The sequence below is a fragment of the Molossus molossus genome, unplaced genomic scaffold (genome assembly GCF_014108415.1).
Source record: "Molossus molossus isolate mMolMol1 unplaced genomic scaffold, mMolMol1.p scaffold_m16_p_12, whole genome shotgun sequence".
Classification (NCBI taxonomy): domain Eukaryota; kingdom Metazoa; phylum Chordata; class Mammalia; order Chiroptera; family Molossidae; genus Molossus; species Molossus molossus.
In genome coordinates, this window is record NW_023425347.1 from 17,960,739 (window position 1) to 17,985,894 (window position 25,156).

Consider the following 25,156-nt stretch of genomic DNA (forward strand, 5'->3'; position numbering starts at 1 on the left):
AATGGAATCAATAGGAGATGGGTATAGTAGGCATCAGTTCACATGATTATGGAGGCTGGCACGTTGTGGGATCTGCAGGGTAAATTGGCAAGCTGGAGAGTCAGGAAAGCCAATGGTACAGTTCCAGCTTGAATACTGGAGGAGGCTTGAGACCCCAGAGGAGCTGGTGTTTTGGTTCAAGTCCAACATCAGGAAAAAGCTGATGTCCCAGTTCAAAGGCCATTAGGCAGGGGAAAATTCTCTTTTACTGAAAAGAAGGTCAGCCTTTTTGTCCTATTCAGGCTTTTAGATGATAGGATGAAGCCCACCAGGGCAATCTGCTTCTTTCATTCTATTAATTTAAATGTTAATCTACTCCAAAAACACCTTCACGGAAACACCCAGAATAATTCTGACTAAGTATCTGGGCACCTCATGGCCTAGTCAAATTTATGCATCAGATGAGTCATCACAGATGCATCTACAAATTGGTAACACAGGGAATTTAGGGAAAGTTTGGAAAGTTACTGTATTCTGATTATGGTAGTGGTTTACACAAATATATACATGTGCTAAAAGCCAAAGAAGTATACATAAAAGATTAAAACAGTGTAAATTTCATTATATGATAAATTTAAAAAGTAAAAAATACACAGATTAAAATACAGATGATAATATACTATGGAATTTATAGCATGTGTTGAAGTAAAACGTACCACACAACAAGCACAAATTCTGGAAGAGGGTAAGTTGAAGTGCACTGTTTTTACATTATACATGAAGTGGCATGACTTACGGATGTTGCTGTAAACTCCACAGCAACCAGCAAAAATAAAAATAAACACAGAAGTGTACTAATATATCAAAAGAATAGATTAAAATACTTGTTTCAGCCAAGTGACTGCAGGAGAAGAGGATGGAGAGAGAGAAAGAAAAACCAGATGGGACAACATTTAAAAGAGTAATATGTTATATGTATGTACAACCATATCAGCAATGGCATTAGATGTAAATTAACTAACCGTTCCAATAAAAAGGCAGAACTTGTCAGAATAAATTAAAAAACAAAACAAAACAAAGCTCAACTGTATGCCATCTCCAAAAAAATGTACTTAAAACCTAAGAACACAGATAGGTTAAAAGCAAGAGGATAGAAAATCATGTATCTCCAAATACCAATTCTAACAAAGTTTAACTGGTAAATTATACCCTAGGATAAAAATATTATTAAGGGTAAAGGCTAAAGTATAAAAATGATATAAAGAAACAATTAAGAAAACATAATCATCCTAAAAAGCAAGCACCCATAACAGAGCTTCTAAATGTATGAAATAAGTAGTGAAAATATTAAAAAGAAAAATAGGTGGAACTATAATTATATCAGAAAATTTAAACAATCCTCAGTAACTCAGGTTCTGAGTCAACAGAAAAATCAGTAAGGTTATAGAAACTTAAATAATACTACCAATATGATTTAACTGATATTTAGAGAACAGTATAATGAAAGCAGAAAACATTCTTAAGTGACATGGAACAGTAAGAAAATTCGCCTCTTTTCAGGGCAATAAAAACATCAATAAATTTACAAGAACTTAAATTATACAGTGTATACACTCTGTCCTCAAGAAAATCAAATTAGAAATAATAATTTAAAAAAAAGAACCAGAAAGCTATCTGGAAGAATCACAAAATATTTGGAAATTAAAAAATACTCTTCTACATAACCTCTGGATGAAAGAAGAGAAGACCCTTTGGAAAATACTTTAAATTGAATGAAATTAAATCACAACACAACAAAATAATTGGGATGAAGTTCAATCATGCTTTTAAGAAAATTTACAACATCAATTTATACACGGTCAAATCCCATTGAACTACATGCTTAAAATAAGTGGATTTTATTTTATGTAAATTATGCCTCAGTTAATTAAGAAATATATCTTTTAAATTATTTTGGAAAATATTCATTCTATTGACTTAAAGACCCAAAAATATTTTCATGAATATCATACTTTTGATTACTATATATAGGATTGTTCATTATGCATTAAGAAATAATAACAGCATTTGTTGAGTGCCCACTGTCTTATAAGCACTGTGCCAACTATCAAGAATGCCAATGTGATTAAGATAGGTCTCTGTTGTCTTACTGCTTGACATGCTACCTTGCAGGGCTGAAGCTGTGCTTGGCTATACAATGCCAGATGGCACCAAAGCCCAAACTGTGTATTGTTCAAGAACAATGTCATTTACAAACAAAATTGTGCATGAAGTGGTGAGGTGAGCACTTATTATCACAACAATTAAAAAAAAAATCTGCAAATACACATTCACCATGCTTTTTTGTTATTATTAAATTTTTATTTATTTATTGATACTACAGAGAGAGAGAGGAAAGGAGAGGGAGAGAGAGATAGAAACATCAATGAGAGAGAACATCGACTGGCCGCCTCCTGCATGCTCCCCACTGGGGATTGGGCCCACAACTTGGGCATGTGCCCTGACCAGGAATTGAACCAGCGACCTCTTGGTGTATGGGTTGATGCTCAACCACTGAGTCACTCTGGCCCAGTTCATTCGTGTTTTTTTCAATTTTTATTCATTCCAAACTTCTTTGAAGATCCTGAGAATAAGCACATACCCTTTGGTTATCCCATGTGGAAAATTGGAATCTTGCTAAGTAATTTTAAATGATCTTTGTCTCTAAGGAAAGAACTTTGACTTCACAAGTCCTATGTCCCAATACACTGATTTTAAGTCTGGGTTTGTGTGATTCAGCCATGATGATCAACTTTGCTAGAAACAATACTGGTAAAGTGTAGCAGCGGTTCTTAACCTGTGGGTCGCAACTCCTTTGGGGGTCGAACTACCCTTTCATAGGGGTTGCCTAAGACACAACAATAGCAAAATTACAGTTATGAAGTAGCAACAAAAATAATGTCGTGGTTGGGGGTCACCACAACATGAAGAACTGTATTAAAGATCTAGGAAGGTTGAGAACCAAAGGGATTACCCAGATGACTATAAATATTTCTTTTCACTGTTAAACAATCATCAATTAAAAAACAAGAACCAGAAATGTTTGTTTACTCAGGGTAAACATCAGAGACTAGTCAGGAAGATCCTACATCTGTCCAAATAAAATATTGATTGACCTGAATTTTTATTGAGTCAATTCAATCATCGTTTTTATATTTAAATATTTCTCTAAAGCCAATTTTCTTTTTGCAGTGAGAGATTTTCACATATGTTCATTAAATTTTAACAGATATACAGTGACAAAATGAATATGAATCAAATGAGAGTTGAGATGAATATGCAAATTTGGTGAGCTTCTTCTTTTTTTTTTGGTATGTGCCCCTAGCCAGAACCGAACCCGGGACTTTCTGGTCCACAGGCTGGCGCTCCAACCGCTGAGCCAAACCAGCCAGGGCTCTTTTTATGTAAATCAGGAAAAAAAAAATATGTTAACACCTACATAAAAAAGGTAAAAAAAAACAACCCACCTTTATTTTAAAATTAACATTATTGTTTTCAAATACTTATTTGTGATTCAAATGTTCTTCAGTAATATCTTGGTTTGGTAGAAAAAGAAGGTTGGAGAGAAAAAAGGAAATGAGTTTAAAGGAAATGATGTAAATCATTTATATACCTAGTGAAGACATTTCTAGTTTAGGAGATTTGAAGAAAAAAATATAAAGGATGTGATGAATGCAACTAGCAGATATCACACCCAATTTGTACTCCTTTTCTTTGTGTAATTCATGCTAATTTTTAGAAAATCTGTGATAAATCATCTATTCCAGTGCTGATAAGTTGGAAATTAATTTTAGTAGTAGTTTATTCTATTTAACACTGACCATTTGAACATAAAATCAATATAAAATTATTAATGAGATTTTTAAAAAATCCTCCACTGAGGATATTTTTTCATTTCTCTTCAGATAGTGGGAGGGGGAGAGAGAGAGCAAGAGAGAAACATCAAAGTGAGAGAGACACATTGATTGGTTGCCTCCCTCACGACCCCAAAGAGGGCTGGAGATTGAACTGAAGCCAAGGTATGTGCCCTTGACCAGAATCAAACTCGAGATTCCTTGGTCTACAGGGTGCACGTTATAACCGCTGAGCCAAACTGGCCAGCTCATGATGACTTCAAATAGAAATGTATTAATGAATATCTTGGGGCAAATCAGCTTTATTTTTGATGTATAGACTTCAAAACAGGTATGACTAGGTTACAGTATTGTTACTGAAGTTTTTTCTTGGGCATCTCTATGGGCCTACTATATAATATCTGCTCAATAATGTTTAATGAATTAGAGAATTTTTAAAAATTTGCTTTTGGCCTGGCTGGTGTGGCTCAGTGGTTGAGCATTGACCCATGTACCAAGAAGTTGCTGGTTCAATTCTCGATCGGGACACATGGTACATGCCAGAGTGGGGAACATGAAGGAGGCAGCAGATCGATGGTTCTCTCTCACCTCAATGTTTCTCTTTCTCCTCCCTCCTCTTTTTCTAAAAATCAATAAAAATATATATTAAAAAATTTTGCTTTTGTATATGAAAATATACTCAAATCTAATATGCCTCTAGGAGCAATTTTAGCAAAATACCACTTGATGGTGTTGCTATTCTATGAACAAGGACTTCTAAAAAGGAAATACCTTTGCTGTATTTCTGGTTAGGGTGAAATAATTTAGGGATAGGTAAAAAACATCAGAATTTAAAAGTTCTCAATAAAAGATCACCTTCTCTTCTTTTGGGTTAAATATTACATAATCATTTTAAAGTAGAAGACCTTAAAAATAAACTAGAAAAGCAACTTTTAAATGTGGATCAGACCTGAATTACTTTGGGAGTTTAAAAAAATAAAGATCCTTTTACCTCACCTCGGACTTTCTGAATCAGAAATACTTGAAGTAGGTACAGGGATTCATATTCGAAACAAACGAAAACACCCCAAACCACCTCAAGTGATTCTCTTTCTCCACTAGAATTGAGATTCTAAACTAGGGGAATGTATTATTAAAAGCATTAACTTTTTTCCTGTTATAAATGATGTGTTAGAAGGAAGTAGCAGGCTTGTTTAGTAGCAGAGAAATACACGTCCAACAGCATGAGAGACGAGAAAAAGATAGGTAAACACATGTGATAATTCGGAAGTTATACAACTGGGGAGCCGTTTACTGTGCACACAACCAGTCCTATAATTCTCTGTGGTTCTTGAGATTGTAATTCCTACAATGCATATTGTAGTCGTTGACATTCGTAATGATTCCACCAAGTCTTTTGCCTCCAAAATATTGCATGCTACGTTTTCAAAGATCCCTATAAAATCAAAAACCATCGCCAATGAAAAAGAAAAAAACAAAAAACCTCCAAAGAGTCATCTCTTCCACGGCTCAGTGTTGTGATTTGCTGTACAGCCTCTTTACTTCCTATTTTCAGTGGAATTTCAGGGATAAACTGTCTGCTTTCTACTTTGAACATGTGTTTATACATCTCTGAATACCAAGGGCAGGGTCTAGATCCTAGCTATCTTGTTTTTTGGGCGTTTAACAGTGTTTTACCAAAAATAGGTACTTGATTTATTTGACTTAAGCTCAGGTACCTGAAAGATTCATTTATATTTAATTCTCCTGAAATGTCCAACAATTTAGGCTTATTTTATTATTTTATTTGCTATTTATTTTTTGTTATATGAAGAGAGAAGGGACTGATACGGAATGACTTCTCTAAAAGTTGTCTAGCTAACATTCTTTCTTTTGACTCAGTGCATGTCTCTATTCCTTGATATTACTTATCAATCAAAATCAGTAACATGCCATTAGAACATATCAGATAACTGCTTTAATATATTAGGTTACACAACAGTAACATAACATGTAGATTATATAACAGTAGATAAATATTTCCAAAAAGTACCAGAGTAAAATGAATTTAAAAAAGGGTGACTTTCCAAATATATTAAAAGCTATGAAAAACACATCAGACTTTAAGAGGAAATATATTATAATGTTCTTCAGGATTAAATGGCATATTAGCCTTCCTAATTTTTAAGTAAAACATTTGGGTGAAGAATGTGTACTTCACGCAAATGAGAGAGAAGATAATTCAAAATATTTATTTTCATCATGTTTTCCTCCCAATTTTGGTTCTAATATTAAAATTACATAGAGATAGAAAATTCAGTCAGATTAATTTTATAAACTAGTCCATGTAGGATTTATGCATGCTTCATATTTTGCTAAAATATAATTAATGATGGGTAAAGATAATAAATGTGATGGAAGAAAATCATTCTCTTGGCTTATGATCATTTTTTTTTTACCTATTTACTGAGTAGTACATATATTTTGGGTAAAGTGGAATTTCAATTTAGAAATTTAATTCCACCAATCTATTATGTTGGGGACCTAAAATGTGACTTGTTCAAATATTTTGCTTTATTATTTTTAATTAAATTCTATTTTATGATAGTCAACTTGTCATAACCTTAATAAGCATAAGGCAAAAATGACAGTGGTTTTAATTTAGTGCTTATAAAATCAACAGAGCTGAGAAGGGTCTCTCATCATTTATTACACTGAAAATTTAATTAGAACACGAAGAAATACATTTGAGCGCACTTTAATGCATGTATTAGCTAAAATTATGTAACATTGAATGGATCTGCAAATGTCTTCAAAGATAACCATTTTTAAAAATTGCAATTTAAGTGTTTACAAAATGCTATTAAGGCATCTCTCGTTGAACTATAGTCCTCAATTTTCAGTATTTCAAACAATGCTGTGTTTTCCTTTCATTGTTGGTGATTTAAACTTTGTGCAGCTTGGTTTAGAATTATTTCTACTAACTGAGTCCATCTTTCAGAATCCTATTTGGTGCCTTGAGAAAGTGGAGCCGGAAGTCAGGCTCAGAATGCCCCTTTAATATGCATCCGTGTAATGTAATGGAATATGCATCTGTGCAATGTAATGTAATATAAAAACACAATATATTAAATAATATCAAAGTGTGTATGTGTGTGCGTGTGTACATACACTTCAACCCACTCCCAAAGAGTCCTTCATACATGTCAAGTTGGGGACAAGATGCGGAACCATGTTAGCTGACCATTCAGAATAACATGAAACAGAAGGAGCCGGCCTTGAGGTGAAGGACGTGACAGAGAAAAGAAAGCTCATGGGTGTCTTCCCTGGGGGACAAGTCTGGCTGTAGCTCTATGACTAGAAAAACTCATCATTCCGCAGTCTGACTGCAGGTCGGTGAAGGCTACTTCACACCCGACAGCTGACAGTGCCACTGCTTGTATTTAGCATTTGAGCATGTACTAAGTGCAAGACAAGGGAACTTAATTTTTTGTTCAGTTACAGTTTACATTCAGTATCATTTTGTATTAATTTCAGGTGTACAGCACAGCGGTTAGATAATCACATACTTTACAAAATGTTCCCCTGATATTTCTAGTACCCAACTGGTACCAGAAACTGTTTTTTAAATATGTTTTTTATTAATTTTAGAAAGAATAAAAAGGAGAGGGAGAGAGAGAGAAACATTGATCAGCTGCCTCCTGTCTGCCCCACCCCCCCAGGGGATCGAGCCAGCAACCCAGGCATGTGCCCTGACCAGAAATCAAACCAGCAGCCTTTTGGTGCATGAGATGATGCTTGACCAACTGAAACACATGGGCCAAGGCTAGAAACTGTTTATAAAGAGATTAAAATTTAAGGAAATTTATGACATAACAGAATATTTAAAAGTTACCTTTCCCTAAGCATTTCCCTTTTTCTTTTGGAAAAAAACTATCATTATTTAAGAAAATGATCTGAGTAAAACTTTGGGATTGAACTGAGACCCCAAAACACATATTAATGAATGAACTAATGAATATGTTATGCTTTTATCTAAGAAATACAGTAGAATTTGAAGGTGCATAAAGACAGCAGAGTGTCACAGTGGGTGGCTCAAGAATTTTAACATAACATTTAATTGAAATTGTCTATATTTTTTAGATGAAAAACTCGCTATCTCATTAAGTATTCAAAGTTGCTTTGCATTCTAGTTTCTTACAAGCTTTATACATATGCACTTGGCATGTAAATGAAAAAAAAAATGAAGCTTTTCTGTGATGCACAAGTTATGACCTAAATTGTTTCAGTAGAAGGAGAACTCAGAACAGGCAGCTGATCACGAGTGTATAAGCCTGCTAGGAATTTATAGAAATCTTGGAGAGCGATTTACTCCCAAACTGTCTAGAATGTGACCTTATTTAGCTCTTAATTATCGGATAGACTACAGCTAATATTTGGCTTGTAATAACATACGGTTACTAAGATATATAAGTACTATACTCTTTATTGGGTACTTTATATAGTCACTTTTAATATTCATAATAACCTTAGGAAGTAGATATTATTTCCATTTTTAGACATGGTTCAAAAAAAGTTGACATTTGTTCAAAATCACACAGCTACAGATTATTGAAACCCAAATTTAAATCCAGTTCTGATTTCCTAGCTATTCTTTTCTCTACATCACACATATGCATTTATTTAGAGATAGAATAGATGAGTATTTCAATTTGTAAGTTATACATAGCAGTAGATTTAAAAAAGCCTTTCCAGAAAATGTATAGTGCAAAGTTAACTCGGAGAGTGACCTCTCCGATGCATTAGCCTGGCAGGAGTCTAAGAAAGGGAGGGGCTTGTCTGACATCTGCCAAGAAAAGACCCGCATTTGGTCAAGGAGGTGTACAAGGACACCAGGAGTAACGGGGGCAAGAGGGTAGGAACGGCAGGAACTAAAAAGTCAAGGGGAAGGGCACTGAAATGTAACTTCATTATTTTACCTAGGATCCAACCATGCCTGGGTCTTGCAGTTCATGGTTGAATTCCTTCTCTGGTCAAAGAACTGCTGAACCGGGTGACCCTCTCTTCTTGGGACACCCTCAGCTGAAATCATAATTGGAGATGTGAACCATAAAGCATGGGGAACATTTTTTTCTAACCTAATTTTTTTTCTCAAATTGACAAAAGGACTGAGGTACAAAGGTCAACCTTTATTATAGCAGTAAAAATGCTCTATTTATTTTCAATTAGTTGGTTGGGAGCCTGTGGATGGTGATGAATCATTGCTTTTGTGGGGAAGGAGACTGCTGGACCCCAGGCTGTCCAGACTGAGCCCAGTTAGATGGACATGTCTTGGAGGTGATGCCTATAGGCTGTGATCACTACTGCTTAAAAGCTTTCAAATAAGGGTTGGTTTCAAGGGACAATGAGAGAGAAACATGATTTGCGACTTTTCAGCCCAAAGTCTATTTCCGAAGTTCTATCTTAGCAGCAGGAAAAAAGCACAGAAAGAGGAGGCAAGCTTAAAATGACAGAAACATTGTTCAAAATTAATGTGAAGGGCTAATTGCATTTAATTGGATGAGTTACTAGACATGAATCAACATCAAAAGCTTTTTTTTCCTCCTTCTCTCTAAACCTCCTCAAAAATTCTCCTCCAATTTGGACTCATCTTGGCCTTGCAGCTCATGCAGTTGAATGTGAGTGAATGTTGCACTTCTTAGGCAGCCTGTCCTGGGTGAAGCAACAGCGTAAACATAGAATTACAGAGTCATAATGAAGGCACACAGGGAGGTCATCCATTCACTTTTGCTTAAACCATCCCCAAACTGATTATAGGTTGCTTTTAAATTCAGTCAAACCTTATCAGATGGTACTTTCTTTCACAGTAAAGCAAATGCCTTTTTCTGTCACCTAGGAATATATTTGATGTGTTTATATCATTAGCTTCTTACCTGCTACTCATTTGCCCATGCATTTTTTATGCCTCCACTAGCTAAGGCCTGTAAGGCATGGTTTATGGCAGCCAATTTCCTCTTCACAACACATAATGGAGCTTTTTTTTCATGTAAGCACTTCTCTGCAGCATGATAATGTGGGGAAATAATTACCTCAGTAATTTGTTCAGTTGTCACAACAGTGTTATGTAAAAAACTATCCCCAAATTCAGAGACTTAAAACAACAATCATTTTTTCTCACTCTTCCATCTGCAGGGCAGGTGAAGGCTGGCTGATTTGGCTGGGGCTTGGCTCGCTTGGCCAAGCTCTGCAGGCTGGAATCAGGTGTGCTCCTCAGAGCCCCCACCTTCCTTAGACCAGCGTGCAAAACAGGGAAGGTTCTTCTCACAGCGACAGAAAAATCACAAGAGGTCAAGCCAAGCCATTCGAATGCATTTCCCCAACATTTTGTCATAAACACTTCAGATCTATGGAAAATATAAAGCAACTGGCTGGACAATGAAAGTCCATTTAGGAACCACCTACATTCTACTATTAATATTTTGGTATATTTGCTGCACGATGTATATTTCCAACCTATACCTCTGTCTCTCCATCCATTAATTTATCTTATTTTTATGTATGTCAAAGTAAGTTGCAGACAGCAGAATACGTCATATTTAAACATAAGAATGCACGCTGGCTGGTTTGGCTCAGCGGTTAGAGCGTCGGCCTGCAGTCCAGAGACACCCGGGTTCGGCTCCCGCTAAGGGCGCGTACTTCTGTTGCAGTTTGTCCCCGGCCCTGGTCAGTCATGCGGGTGGCAGCCACTCGATGTGTTCCTTTCACATCGATGTTTCTCTCTCTCTCTCTGTTCCTCTCTCTCCCTCCCACTGTACCTGAACAACATCAACAAAAAAAATGGAAACATGTCCTCGGGTGAGGATAAAAAAGAAAACAAAATAAACATAAGAATGCATGTCATTATCAAGAGTTTAAAACTTTTTTAGTTTTAGGTATAACTTATATACTGGGAAGTACATAAATATTAAGCATAACTGTCTATGAGTTTAAAAATATAAATGCAGACACAGGTGTAATATACCAATATACAGTCACTGAGTATCATAACCACAGAAAATGTCCCCACGCCACTTCAGAGTATGTCCTCATGGTCCAATTCTCAAAAGCAACCACTGTTCTGATTTTGTTTATGTAGTATGGGCTAGCCTGTTCCAGAAATTCATACACATGGATTCATATATAGGAAGTCAAATGTGTAAGGCTTGTTTTATCTAACATATACATTTTTAACATTCTTATACATGTGCATAATCAATTGTTTCTTTTTATCGCTGAGTAGTATATAGGAAGTCAAATGTGTAAGGCTTGTTTTATCTAACATATACATTTTTAACATTCTTATACATGTGCATAATCAATTGTTTCTTTTTATCGCTGAGTAGTATTACATTGTGTGACTATGCCAGTATGTTTATTCATTCTTCTGTAGATGCATATGTAAATTCTTTCCTTTTTTAAAAAAGAAAAAAAAAACATTTTGGATAAAAATTCTACAATTATTCTTATAGATCTCATTTTGGGAACAGATCCTTTCCTTCATTTGAATAAATACTTAAGAGTGGAATAGTTGATACATTTATATCATGATTTAAGATATTTCCACAAGTTCTTTTACATGCTTCTCTTCAAAAGTGAGAGCCTAATTCTATTTCCCTCAGTGTGGGCAGGACTTCCATTCTTGCTTCTAACAAAGAGAACATGGAAGAAGTGAATGTCTTCAAGACCAAGTCATCCGAGGCCTCTGACTTTCTCATCATTCTCTCTCTCGCATCACTCATTCTAGGGAAAGCCAGCTGACATACTATAGAAACTTTCAAGCAACCTTATGAAAAAAATCATGTGGTGAGAATAAAGTTTTCTTCCCAACAGTTTGCAAAAAACTGAACCATATGCGTGAGCTATCATGGGAGTGATATCACAGCCCCAGTCAGAACTTCAGATGATAGACACTCCAGTCTATACAGGGCTAAAACACCATGAAAGACCCAGCTAGGGCTGCCCTGAATTTCTGACCCACAGAAACATGTGAAGTAACATAATTATCTACTTAGTTTTAAACCATTAAGTTTTGGGTAGTTTTCTATGCAGCAATAAATAACAAATACAGATTTTGTTACTTACAGGTTTCAACTGTCTTTGTTCTCCCTTTTACATTTATTTTCCTTTTTGATTTTCTGCCTTGTAGAATTATGTTCAAAGACAAAAGCATTACAGAGATTGTTTAACCAGCTCTCACAGATGGATAGGGTCAAATTGTTCTAGTTGTTTGCTTCTTTAATTGTATTCTGGCTAATACAGAATTTGTTAACAAGAGTAGTTCCGTAGGAGTAGAATCTTAAGCATGAGTTCTATAAATAGTTTCTGGGGTACTTGGATTGATGCTTTAATCGATTAAATTTAGACATCAATGACGTTATTTATACATAGATGAAGGGGACATGACAGCTCATGGCATTCAGTGGCAATATAGCTATGACAATTATTATTTCTGTGAACACTAATCTAGTGCCTATTGACAAGATTTTGGTTGACTAGATGTTTGCTGTTACAGAATATTTGTGTGTGTGTGTGTGTGTGTTTAAAAATAAGGCGTGTGATAGGGTAAGTGGTTAATTCTAACTGTTCTAAAAAACTTAGGGGAAAAAAATGAGCTCAGGGCTTTTTAATTCCCAGCTTAAGGACCCCATAAAAGACCGGAAAATATCTATAATTGCCCTAAAACAAACCTTTTTACTCTATAGTCACACAGGTATTATTTCTGAAAATCAAACTCAGAGTCTATTCCTACAGATGACAATATACTACACAAATTGAATTAATCAGTTTATCACTAATTCATCAATTGCTGCTGAAAGAACGTGTAATGCCCTCTACTGTGGTAGCTGCCTCCCAAGGTACTGCTGATTCTCCTGAGTAACTACCTTTATTGTTCCTTCCTTGCTTGTAAACCTGTAAGTAGATTGAAGTCCAGCAAGGTCCAGAGACTGAGATAAAAGAATGTAAGAGGTATTATACACACCAAAAAAGTGGCATGATTTTGCCCACCAGTGTGGCTTACTGGTTGGGCGTACACCCATGCACCGGGAGGTTGGCAGTTTGGTTCTTTCTCATCAATGTTTCTGTCCCTCTCTCCCTCTCCCTTCCTCTCTCTCTAAAATAAATAAAATAAAATAAAATAAAAAGTGGCATGGTTTTGCAATTGAGATCGACAAATCCTGGAATATAAATGTGTGAATGAGTTTTAAGAAAATAAGAATAATGTTTAAATTTTTTGTTGCTAAAATATTGTGTTTGTATACCATCCTTCTACCTTGCAACCTTGACAAATTCACTTCGTAGTTTTAATAATTGTTTCAGCCAGTTCACACACATAGCTCCTTGAATGAAGGGGAGGCTCGGTCCCATTGAGGAAGGATATCACTTCATTGTTGAAAATTTTACTGTTTATATTACTCCTAGCTTTCCAAGAAGGGACCTGTGGTTACTTAACAGGGTGAAAGGAAAATAATCCATTTTAGTAATTTCTCAAAATCATTGTAACACCAGTCAAAGTAGTGACTTTATGAAATGACCACTGCAGTTTTTGCTCAGGTCTATCTCCTCGTGGGTCCAGTTGGCTCCCCTGACCTACCCTGTGGCTATTTCTCCAGTTCCAACATGTACTGAAATAGTCTTAACCAGCAACTTTCAAAATCACCACATTGGTTTCATGACACATGAAATATGTGTTATTTTGGTACAAAAGGCCAAGTGGAAGCAACTGGAGTAAGCTCTACCTTTGAAAAGACTAAACCAAAAATAAAACCACATTCCTGCAGGGACTGTAGAGACTGTGCCATCATCAACAAATAGTGCTAAGTGATGCCTATCACATCCCTGTCCAACTCACCTGTTTGGCTTGTGGAAAAGACAGATTGATCTCAGAGAGTAACAGTGGATTGTTGCAAATGTATTCAGGTGGTGACTCCAGTTACAGCTGCTGCTCCAGGTATGATTTCATTGTTGGAACAAATTGACATATCCTCTTACATCTGATGCACAGCCAGTGATCTGGTGAATGATTTTCTCTATATATGTGTTAGCAAAGATGATAGGGAGGGGACTTCTTCCAGCTGACAGGACCAGTCACTATCCAGCCACCAGGCTATATAAACTTTCTTTTTTTAAAAAATTAATTTATTTTTGTTACAGATGTTTCTACATTTTCCCTCATTGACACCCTCCTCCCCATCCCTCCCCGCCCCATTCCCAGCTTTATTGTCCATGTCTATTGGTTATGTGTACATGCATATAAGTTCTGTGGTTTATCTCTTCCCACCCCATCCTCTCTTCTGAGGATTGTCAGTCTGTACCCTACTTCCATGTCTCTGGGTCTGCACTGTTCCTCAGATTGTTATGTTCATTATATTCCACAAATAAATGAGATCATGTGATATTTGTCTTCCTCTTCTTGGCTTGTTTCACTTAGGATAATACTTTCCAGGTCCCTCCATGTCGTCTCAAAGGATAAGAGATCTTTCTTTCTTATAGCTGCATAGTACTCCATTTTGTATATGTAGCACTGTTTTTTATCCATTCATCTATTGATGGACACTTGGGTTGTTTCCAGATCTTAGCTATTGTAAATAATGCTGCTACAAACATGGGGGTACATATATTCTTTCTGATTGGTGTTTCAGGCTTCTTAGGGTATATTCCTAGAAGCGGGATCACTGGGTCAAATGGCAATTCAATTTTTAATTTTTTGAGGTAACACCATATTGTTTTCCATAGTGGCTGCACCAGTCTGCATTCCCACCAGCAGTGTACTAGAGTCCCCTTTTCTCCACACCCTCACCAGCACTTGTTGTTTGATGATTTGTTGATGGCAGTCATTCTGACAGATGTGAGGTGATACATCATTGTTGTTTTAATTTGCATCTCTCTGATGATTAGTGATGTTGAGCATTTCTTCATATGACTCTTGGCCATTTGTATGTCCTGTTTGGAGAGGTGTCTATTTAGTTCCTCTGCCCATTTTTTAATTGGGTTCTTTGTCTTCCTTTTGTTGAGTTGTATGAGTACTCTATATATTTTGGAAATTAACCCCTTATCTGATGTATCATTGGCAATTATGCTCTCCCATACAGTGGGTTGCCTTTCCATTTTTATGGTTGTTTCTTTTGCTGTGCAGAAGCTTTTGAGTTTGCTGTAGTCCCATGTGTTCATTTTCTCCTTTGTTTCTGTTGCCTTAGGTGATGTACCAGTGAAAATTCTGCTGCATGTGATGTCTGAAATTGTGTTTCATAGATTTTCTTCTGGGATTTTCATGGATTCACGAGTCACATTTAAGTATTTTATCCATTTTGAGTTTATTCTTGTGTATGGTGTAAGTTGATGGTCTAGTTTCATTTTTTAGCTGTCTAATTTTCCCAACACCATTTATTAAAGAGGCTGTCTTTACTCCATTGTATGCTCTTGCCGTCTTTGTCGAATATGAATTGAGCATAATGTTTTGGGTCAATTTCTGGGTTCTCTGTTCTATTTCATTGATCTATATGCCTGTTCTTGTGCCAGTACCAGGTTGTTTTGATTACAGTAGCTTTGTAGTATAACCTGATATTCAGTAGTGTGATCCCATGTACTTTGTCCTTCTTTTTCAAGATTGCTGTGGCTATTCAGGGTTTCTTTTGGTTCCATATAAGCTTTTGAAGTATTTGTTCTAGTTCTGTAAAATATGTCATTGGTATTTTGATGGGGATTGCATTGAATCTGTAGATTACTTTGGGTAGTAAGGATATTTAATAATTTTAATTCTTCCAATCCATGAACAAGGTATGTGCTTCACTTTTTTTATATCTTCCTCTATTTCTTTCTTCATTGTCCTATAGTTTTCTGCAAATAGGTCCTTTACTTCAAGACTTCCAGTATTATTTTAAGTAAGAGTGGTGAAAGTGGGCATTCTTGTCTTGTTCCTGTTCTTAAGGGAAATGCTTTTAGTTTTTGCCCATTGAGTATAATGTTGGCTGTAGGTCTTTCATATATGGCCTTTATTATGTTGAGATATGATCCCTCTATTATCACATTGCTGAGCATTTTTATCAGAAATGGGTGCTGGATTTTGTCAAATGCTTTTTCAGCATCTATTGATATGATCATATGGTTTTTCTCTTTCATTTTGTTTATGTGGGGTATCACATTTATTTATTTGAAAATATTGTACCAGCCTTGCATCCCTGGAATGAATCCCACTTGGTCATGGTGAATAATTTTCTTGATGTATTGCTGGATCTGATTTGCTAGTATTTTATTCAGGATTTTGGCATCTATGTTCATCAGGAATATTGGCCTGTAATTTTCTTTCTTTGTAGTGTCTCTTTCTGGTTTTGAAATTAGAATTATGCTGGCCTCATAAAAACAAGTTTGGAAGGCTTCCTTCTTCTTATATCAACTTTCTAATCCTATGTTATAATCTTGTCCATTGGGCCATAGTCATTTTTCTATTTCACAGGAAATCAAGTGGGTCCATTATATAGTTGATGTTACGCTAATAGGATCCAATTAGCAAGAGGCAATTACTAAAACCAGAGGATGGGAAGTAAATATCACAAAAAAGATTCAGGAATTTTGAACATTTTGTGAAATTTCTGAAAGACCCAGTGATCTTGAATATGTCATTTCCCAATGCACAAACTGGCCATAAGACAGGGATAGAAATTATGCAGCAGCATGAACTGAGTTTGACCTGGTTATAATCACTGCTGAGTCATCAATCTGCAAAGAGTGTTGACTAACACTGAGATTCAATATGGCACCCGTTTTCAAGGGTTTTCCAGCCAGTTATGTAGTGGAAGGTTGATTACATTGTAATCAATCCATCACAGAAGGGCTAATGTTTTGTTTTCACTTGAATAGTCACTTAACTCTAGACATGAATTTTCCTTCCCTGGCTTCTGCCAAAATATCATTTGTAAACTTTTGCAATTCCTTATCCACCATCATTGTATTCCATACAGCACTGCACCTGACTAAAATTCTGTCTGTAGCATTCACTGACTGACTTCACATGGATCAGAGGTATGACTGGGTTTTAAAGAACTAATGCTGGCTATTCTATGAAGAGTGGACTGAAGGTTTGGGGGTGGGGATAAGGGAATTCTTTGCTTCATGAAAATAGACCAAACAGAGGGGATAAAAATCATACAGGGACCAACGGGCTGGTTATTTCTATAGTCTAGATGGCAGGTGATGGTGTTTGGATATTTCTGGGTTAAAGGTAAGTCCAATGCCACAGTGCTTTTTAGAAATGAAGATTAAATCTCTTTGCTTCTGGTGGAGATAACTTTAGCAACTTTCAGGTATTTGACCAGCTAAGACTAATAGAGTTCCCATTCTCTACCTTCACCCTTTGAACTCTCTGCAAAATTGTGTGAAGTCAGTCATGCATCTTCAATTCATAAGAGCAATGTATTAGAACATGCAATTTTCTCATTTTGATTGCATCAGGAGTTACCTCTATCTGTAATGATGTATATGAAGTCAGTGCAGTAATAAAGAAAATTTTACATGTATCTGACATAAAGTAGAGGTGCTTAGCTAAAATGTTATAATGGAGGAATTAGTATTATTTTTTTTTAACCAAGAAAGATTTTTTTTTGGATTGTTTGGCTTCAGAATTTTGAACTAAATTTGAACTCAGTGGTGTATGAATTAGTTTCCCCTTGGTTATATGCAACTACATTATTTTTCCAAGTAAAACAACGTGAAAGCATTGGGGGAGAGCTCAGAAATCCTCTTAATATATCAAATAACTCTTACAAAACAGTTCTTTGATGTTAAGTGTGAAAGTATCAGAAATAAATTGAATTTCCTATGGGACTTTTCTACATGAATGGAAAAGATGTTTAGCAAAACACCTTTTGGGTTTTGCATATTCCCAGAAGAATTTTAAAAGGAAAACATGCATTTAACAAATCCAAGAGCAGCTGAATTTCTACATCCTTTTCTCAGACATATTGTGTTACTTAACTTCTTTGCCAGTTCCTTTAGTTTCTTTTGATACATATTTTTAATTGTCTAATTTTGTCAAGTTGGTTTTCGATGGGTATTTTCAAGTAAAAGCCATAGTGTCCAGAAGTAATTCTCAACAAAGACACTACATTAAAATATTTCTGAATTTAAGGTGTATGCCTTCCTCGCTAAACAGGATTCTCATTCACTGAAGACAAAGCTAACCCTGAGAAAACTGGGATATAGTCAAAATTTGTTGGCTATGAGTAAAGTTGTTCCTGCATAAAATGCACCATGGAAATCTAATGCCTTTCTTAAAGGATCAGTGCTGTATTCCTGAATTTTACTATTACTCATTGACTTATTTTTTCTGAATTTTTGTGTTAGTTTCTATGACTCACTTTCCTTTGCAAGAAAATAAGCGTTCACGAGGAAAGAACCTCACACTTATTGAATGTTCACTTTGAAAAAAGAACTGAAATGAACACTTTGCATATACCACATTAATATTCTTTTGAGCTGATGAAATAAGAATTAATTTTCCTTGTTTACAGAACAAACGGTCAAAGGGTGAGTGTTCATACACAGAAAATAGTGGAATTGAGGTTTAAATTTTGATTCTTCTTTTCCATTCTTAAATTTATTGCTCTTTGTAAATTTCTGCTTTTACTTTTTTCTCATGTCACTTAAAGATGGATTTTCCTAACGATCTGCACTTGGCTTTCTTGTAGCTATGGTTTCTCCTCTGCAGTGACATCCAGTCCTAAGCTTTCACCTAATACCTCCGCATAGATTATTGCTGAGCATCTGTGCCTTTTCCATCATCACCAATATGTCAGGTTCTAATTGAATTTAAACTCAATTTTACAAAAAATTCCTTAAGTATATAGATCACTTTTGTCTGGCATATAATTAATAGCAGGTATAAATATTGTTATAGCAGATGTACTAAAGTCTTGATTTCAGATTTTTATGTTGGTACATTTTATTTTTAGGGCCTAATATAGAAAAATACCCTGAAATGAAAGTGTTCTAGGTGTATGTTTTCATTTTAACAATCTCCCCCTTATATGGCATGTACACATATGTGCTTATAAGGAAGGCCTGTTTTGACCTCTTTCATTGAGACAGAATCCTACAGAGCATCTTTTCTATGACATGGGAGAGTCTTTGGCAAGAGTGCTACCGGATTTTCTCAGCTTGCTGTATCTCCTATGGGACCAGCAGGAGAGAAAAACAGTTGGCAATTCATTTTTCCAGTTAGCATGCCTCTCTCTCAATAGTTCAAATGTGTTGTCCCTTGTAAAATTTTATACTAAACTTATATTATATTCAGTTCCTCTGCTGTATGAGATTTTCACACATAAAACAGATTAAATTATAAAAAAATATGTTTCCATTATGGACTGTAATAAAATATTACATTATAGTTATATGAGCACTCAAATTTCAACTAGTGATAATAGAAACCATTACACACCATGTGGTAAGTTTCACATATTAACCATTCATGAAGCTAATCCTAAACCTTTGGGTAATTTGGCCAAATTTTTCTAATTATTTTCAAGGTTATATCACTGCTGTCCTTGTTAACTGTACTTATTAATGTAATAGTTTCTTAATAGAATTTAACACAAAAATAAATACTTATTTTAAAACCATTGTGAGCATTTTAAAATTTTTAATAGGAGTCATGGATAAACAGAAAACTCAAAATTATTTCACTTCTAGTGGTCTAGATTATTTTCAAGCAGTTTATTTAAGTCTGTTATCTTTTTTAAAGACAGCTTTTAATTTTAAAATTATTTAAAATTTACACTAAAATTGCAATGATAGTACAGAGTGTTCTTGTATATTCCATATTCAATTTTATCTAGTATTAATATCCTACAAATGGGGCACATTTGTCACAATTAATGAAACTATATTTATATGTTTTTATGAAATAAATTCTTAAAGTCATAATGCTTTTTGTTGTTTTTGCTGTTGGTCTTTATTTTTATCCATCTATTTGTTAAAAATATGTTTTTATTGATTTCTCGAGAGAGAGGAAGGGAGAAGGAGAGAGAGAAACATCAATTGGCTGCTTCCTTCACATTCCCTGCTGGGGACTGAGCCAGCAACTCAGGCATGTGCACTGACCAGGAATCAAACTGAGACCTCTCAGTCCGTGGGTGGACGCTTGAACACGGAGTCATACCGGCCAGGCTTGCTTTCGGTTTTTAGCACTTTCTTATTTTCTGGGACTAAAGGTGCTTCAGGCTCATCTATTATATATTTCTTGCTCCAGCTCTAGAATCAGCCATTTATTAAGGGAGCTTTGGTTTCATTTAATGGAGATGGTATCAGTCATCAAGAATTGAGTGCTATCTGTTCTTAGTGACACTAGGGTCCTCCCAGCTGAAAGTGCGAGGAAATACATGCATGTGAGCATGTGTGCATGCACACACACACACACACACACACATATATTTCTATATGTAATCTTCTATATTAAACTAAACATGAATGCATTCTAAAGTTTCCATCTCTCACTCACTGCCATGCATCATTCCAGCCTCCTTCCCTTGCCTCCCTGAACGCCCATCTAGCAGTGAGAATCCTGGCTCACATCAGCTTTGGTTACTTGCTAAATGTCTTCATTGTAGTATATGTGTATTGTGTTTTCAGAAGTGTTAACCTGTTGGGAAATGGTATCTGCTAGAGTAGTGCTTAGCTTTTCTACAGTTCCTTTTGGATTTAGTCTTAAGAGATTTCACTCATTCCTCAAAGCTTGAATCAGCACCTTTTATTTTATCTCCTTCAATAAGGTAATTTCATGTACTTGCAATAGAGGTACAGTGACACATTCTGCATACCATCTTGGGATCCCTTTGACTTCCTAAATAATTTTTTTTTTAATTTGCATACATTAAGATTTATTCCTGCCCTGGCCTGTTTGGTTCAGTGGTTAGAGTGTCGGCCCATGGACCAGAGAGTCCCAGGTTCGGTTCTTGCTAAGGGCATGTACCTCAGTTGCAGTTTGTCCCCGGCCCCGGTTCGGGTCGTATGGGTGGTGACCACTCGATGTGTCTCTCTCACATTGATGTTTCTGTCTCTCTCTTCCTACCTCTCTCAATCCCACTCTATCTAAAGATAAATGCAAAATTGTCCTTGGTGAGAGGAAAGAAAAAAAGATTTATTCCTTGTGTGATATATATCTATGGGTTTTGACAAATACATTATATCTTGTATCATACAGAGTTTCACTTCCCTATAATATTTTCTGTGCTTCATGTATTAACACCCGGCTCCCACCAACCAGAATTTCTGGCAATCACTGATCTATTTACTACTCTTTATGGTTTAATATTTTTCAAAATGTAATATAAATGAACTCATACAGTATGCAGCTTTTTCAGATTGGCTTTTTTTTTTTTTTTGACATAGAAACATCCATTTAAGACTCATCTATGTCATTGCCTGGTTTTATAATTCAATTCTTTATACCAGTGAGTATTTAATTACATGGAGGTACCATATTTTATCGACTCACCTGTGGAAGGACTTTAACTTGTTTCCTGTTTTTGATAATTATGAATAAAGTGGCTATGAACTTTTACATGTATATTTCTGTATTACATAGCATTTCAATCAGTCTAGAAGGGTGATTGCTAGGTTAGGTTGTATAAGGCAGTGCAGATTTATAAGAAATCGCCAAACTTTCCTCCAAAATGGCTGTAGCATTTTGCATTTCTACCATCAATAAATCAGAGTCTATGTTGCTCCACATCTTTTTCAGAAATCAATACTGCTGTATTTTTGGATTTGGCCATTATAATAGATGTGTAGTAGTGTCTCTCTTTTTTTTTTCTGGTACGTGCCCCTAGCTGGAACCTCACCCTGGACTCTCTGGTCTGCAGGCTGATGCTCCAACCGCTGAGGCAAACCGGCCAGGGCATATCTCATTATTTTAATTTACAATTGCCTCATAATAGATAAGGTTGAGCATATATTAATATGCTTACTTGCCATCTGTATATTTTCTTTGGTAAAGTCTCTGTTCAGTCTTTTACCCATTTTTAAATTGGGTGGTTTGGTTTTCTATAGTTGACTTTTAATATTTGAAATTTTTGACTAAAAAGATAAGGTGTCCTTACAGATTATTTGTTGAGAAAATTTATCATATTTCTTTGTTCTCCAAATATATTTAAGCTATCCTTTAAATCACATTTATCCTGACTGTACCTTGTGATAGAAACCTTAACTTTAACATGTCAGAATTGGATTGGTACCTGTAAGCCTCCTTCGGAGCTATGTGGGGTCATGTTACTGCCCAGTGAAACATAACTGGAGGTGGTGTGTGACTCCTAGAAAGCACCTTCTATTCTCTTCATCCTTCCCATTGGCTGAGTGGCCATCTTGGCCCTTGAGATAGGGCCTAGGACGGTCTAGCAGGAAGAGAGCCCGACTCCCAGTGGTTTCACAGAACATTGCTGAGCAACTACCTACTGCCTGATGTTTACATGAGAGAACTACGCTTCCATCTTGCTTATATCACTATTCTTTAGGTCTCTGTTGCATGCAGCAAATTTCATTCTCATGAAAACAGGATCTGCCCTGGAGCCTACAGGTTTGCTTAATTGTGCCTTCTAAGTGTCCAGTGTACTTTTCCTATTGTGGTACTTTCCATGTTTTATGGAAATTTCTCATTTCACTGTTTTTCTCCCTCACCAGGATCTGAGTTCTATGAAGTCAGGAATACCACTTGTCATTTTTTATTCTCAGATCCTACAGTATTTAGCAAATGGTTAATATTTTCTAAAATTTTATTGGGTGAATCAGTGACTTACTAAATGACCACCATATAATTAGAACTTTTATGTGACCATCCACAATTATTTTTCTTATATGCTTTGTCTTCTCAATTATTTAGAGTCTCAAGGGAAGAGACCATTATTTATAGCACAAATATCAATATAGATTTTCAATAAATACTTGACCATAGTACCACACAACTAAACCAAATCAATTAAAATGCATAAAAAGTAGTGTGCAATGTAGTCCTAAGAGGAAAATCTGTAAGTACAAAATACACATTGTTTCTTTTCTTTTTTTTTCCTTTTAACTAGTAATACTAGCTTTATTTGCACTAATGAATATTTCTTCCAGAACAGATGTAATAAAAGATGAAAAGAAGAGCAGCCTACAAGATGCTTTATAGGACTAATACTGGTCTTGTCCCCAAACAATAGCTTCGCAATGGAACTATTAGATTTGTACCTCTTACTAAAAAAAAGGACCGCTTCACAAATTTGCATACTATCCTTTTGCTGGGATCATGATAACCTTCTCTCTATTCTTCTGATCTTAGTGTACACGCTGCCAAAGCAAAGCAGCACTTTTTTTTTTCTTCTTTATAGCAGTTGAGGATACAAAGCTTGGTCCTTGACCTTGGAGAGATAACATCTGGTAGAAGAATTCAGCCAGATCAGTGTGGCCCCAGCCTGTGCATACTTAGATAGAGAGGAGAGAACGTCAACACGGCATGTCTGGGAAATGCTGGACTGCTCATAAGCAGTTTCCAGCACCCTGAGGCCAGGAGCCTTTTTTGTGAAGTGGAGAAATATCAGAAAGGCAAGTCCTGGGGAAATTTGGTTGTTTACATTTACTTTGTTATCTCTACTCCTACTGCTGTTTATTTAACAATTGTTTCAAATATCTCATTCACAAATTATTACAAAATTTTGTTTACTCTGAGAGTTCCTAGATTCACGATATTTCTATTCTTCTGGCCTCACACTTTGAAAATGATTCATAGGCCCTGGCCGGTTTGGCTCAGCGGTTAGAGCATCGGCCTGCGGTCCGGAGAGACCCGGGTTCGATTCCCGCTAAGGGCACGTACTTCGGTTGCAGTTTGTCCCCGGCCCTGGTTGGCCGTGCGGTGGCAGCCACTCGATGTGTCCCTTTCACATCGATGTTTCTCTCTCTCTATCTCTTCCTCTCTCTCCTTCCCACTCTATCTGTACCAAAAATGGAAAAATGTCCTCTGGTGAGGATAAAAAAAAAAAAAAAAAAGAAGAAAGAAAATGATTCATAGTATTTAAAACTGTATTTATATAATTTTGTTGTATTGTATTGCCTTTGAATACATTAAAAATATGTTCTTATTAGGCAAAATATTTGCTTCTCTCTTGTTTTACCCAAATCTATAACAAGATAATCAATAATGATCATCAATAACTTGTTAAAATATAGTTTTAAGAATCGTAAATTAAATGTCAGTGAATTTAATCATTTTTGATCTTTGATCCTCGGACATACTCTGTTTGCCAAATTGCTGGGTTTACAATATACATTTTCCACATGGAAAATAGTAATACTGCTAATAACATCACTATCTCTCCCAGAAATATTGACTGAATTTTTATTCTTGGTCCTATGATCTTCTAAATGCTTTGATTAGGTATTGACATATAGAATCATAACAATTACAGGAGGTAGGTGTTCTTATTATTTCTATTTTAGAGAGGGGAAAACTGAGACATGGAAAAGGTAAATTGCCTGTTGGTTATATTCAGCTAGTGATTGTTAGAGTAAGAATTCTAATCAAGAGAGCACACCTATAAGGCAGTCTGAACCCTAACCACTGTGCTGCACTGCCTTTCCGGTGTCCTCCGAAATGTATGTTGCTATTTTATTTATCTAGAGTTGCTAGTTATTGTCTGAAATTATCCTTGGAGATTGATATCTGTTCATAGATTATTGAAAAGTTTTTCTGGGGAAAAATTTTATGCTTTGATCATCTTATCCTACAAAGTTGTTTCCAAAATCCCTCAAGTTGGAGCTTATACTAGAACTTTACAGTTTGTATGTCAAGGATTATTAAGAACTAAAGAAATTGCACTATGAGATTGGAGTTCCCAATTTCAGCTCAAGGGGCTTGATGAGACAGCTATTCATAATTACAATGGTAATGATTTTAATGATAACAGGGCACACAATTACAAGTGCAGTAGCTAATTGCAGACTGGAACGCAGTGAGGAAGGTCAGAGGATGTCAGCGCTAAGATGATATTTAAGAATTAATTGATAGATGGGAGTTAAAGAGGTAAAGAATAGAAAGATAAAAATAGGAGTATCTTTTATTTTAGAAAAGATGAATTGTTAAACGGTAACTAGAGACCTAGATAAAGTGGGTGGAGAAGGAAATCCCAGGCAAACGGGTGAGCGGGACGGAATACATGGATGAGAAAGAGGCCACAAGAAGAGTATGTGTTGAATTACAAGCGGTTTGGTGATGTTATAGGAAAAGTTTAAGGTAGAAAGTGTCAGGA

General features: G+C 35.8%; 1 non-coding gene across 1 annotated transcript; it reads right to left on the reverse strand.

The window, feature by feature from the left end:
- Window positions 1-23,110: 23,110 nt before the first annotated feature.
- On the reverse strand, window positions 23,111-23,213 carry LOC118627359. The gene has a single exon (XR_004959113.1). It is a non-coding gene; the product is annotated as a U6 spliceosomal RNA (small nuclear RNA).
- Between the last annotated feature and the right edge of the window lie 1,943 nt (window positions 23,214-25,156).